At 40.2% G+C, this 1,804-nt stretch overlaps 1 pseudogene; it reads right to left on the bottom strand.

Moving 5' to 3' along the window:
• LOC107834822 (protocadherin gamma-A4-like) overlaps positions 1-1,798 on the bottom strand; it is a 2,991-nt pseudogene extending 1,193 nt beyond the window's left edge.
• Between the last annotated feature and the right edge of the window lie 6 nt (positions 1,799-1,804).

Genomic DNA, 1,804 nt, shown 5'->3' with positions numbered 1-1,804 from the left:
CGTGCTCAGAATAAGGAGCTCAAATGGTTGGATTATTATCATTTTCATCCAGTATTAAAACATTAACAGTCACATTACTACTTTGCTGAGGAACACCAGAATCATTTGCTTGAACTTTAAACTGAAATGTTTTTAACTCCTCATAGTTAAAAGACTCCAGACAGATAATTTCTCCAGTTTGAGAGTTTATGTTTAAAACTGAAGATATGGGGATATTTTTTGAAAAGTTGCCTAATAATGAATACATTATTTTAGCATTTTCTGCCTCATCTGGGTCCTGTGCCATTATAATTCCAATATTGGTTCCGACTGCACTATTCTCTTTGACATAAACATTTACTACAGAATCTGAGAAAATAGGGGCATTATCGTTAACATCTGAAATGTGAACAGGGATAACATTAGTACTAGAGAGGGGTGGATTGCCCTCATCTATAGCATAAATTGTGACATTATAGTGAGAAACACTCTCTCTATCAAGAGGTCCATCAACTGTTAATGAATAATAATTTTTATAATTAAGCTTGAGCTTAAAAGGAACCGACCCAATGACCTGAGCACTGGTAATACCATTTTTACCCCCATCTTTGTCGGTCACAGTCACCAGAGCAACGACAGTTCCTGTCTTAGCATCTTCTTTAACTGGACTCATCAAGGACGTGACCACAACCTCGGGTATGTTGTCATTAACGTCAATCACTTCCACTAACATTTTACCGTGAACACTTCTTGAAGGCGAACCTTTATCTCTGGCTTGCAAGCGGATATCATAGGCTGCAGTTTCCTCATAGTCGATCTGTCCTATCACAGTTATTTCCCCTGTGTCTGGGTTTATTGAGAATAAAGCATCAGGATTGATATTTCCTCTTCTAATAAATGAATATAATATTTCACTGTTTATTCCCTCATCTGAATCTTCAGCACTGACAGTGAGAATGGAGGTTTGCAAAGGGGTGTTTTCAAGAACCTTGACTTTATACAACGACTGACTAAACACTGGAGCATTGTCATTAGTATCTATTATATGCACAGTGATCTTTAATGTCCCCGTTTTGGCAGGTTTACCTCCGTCGAAAGCAACTAATGTTAGGTGACTCGCAGCATTTTTCTCTCTGTCTAACGACTTTTGCAGCACTAATTCGGCAGACTCACTGTGTTGTCCTCCGCTTTGTATGTCAAGCAAAAAATATTCATTTGAACTCAGCTTGTAGCTTTTCACCCCGTTATTCCCCGAATCCGCGTCGTTTGCCATCGGCAGCAAATACCTCTCTCCGGGAGAAGACGATTCTGAAATATTCAAGGTAATTTCCTTTTCAAGAAAATATGGTGCATTATCATTGATGTCCGTTATCTGAACCTCTATGCGATGCAGACGCAACGGGTTGCTCAACATGGCTTCTATATTTAGGAAACATTTATCCGAGTTCGGACAAAGCTCTTCGCGATCAATCCGGTCGCAAACATACAGTGTACCAGCTTTCAAATCCAAGTCAAAATACTTCTTAAAGCTCCCAGAGACAATTCGTAAATCCCGTCGTTCCAACTCACTGACGGCGACTTGTAAATGCTTAGCAAGATTTCCCACCACTGTTCCTTTGTCAACCTCCTCGGGAACGGAGAACGAGAGCAGCGCTGTGCACGCAACACAGAAATAAAGCAGAGCCCCGATGTTTATCCAGATCGCGCCTGTAATCGTCCCACGTCCCATTGCTGCCAAACAAACGAAAAAATATATATATATATAATTTTAGAACACGTCCATTTTGTGGTAAATATCACACGGGATCCACTCTGCAGAGTGACC

The sequence above is a fragment of the Poecilia formosa genome, unplaced genomic scaffold (genome assembly GCF_000485575.1).
Source record: "Poecilia formosa unplaced genomic scaffold, Poecilia_formosa-5.1.2 Scaffold786, whole genome shotgun sequence".
Classification (NCBI taxonomy): Eukaryota; Metazoa; Chordata; class Actinopteri; order Cyprinodontiformes; family Poeciliidae; genus Poecilia; species Poecilia formosa.
The sequence above is the reverse complement of the archived record's forward strand: the minus strand, read 5'-3'. Positions and strand labels throughout refer to the sequence as shown.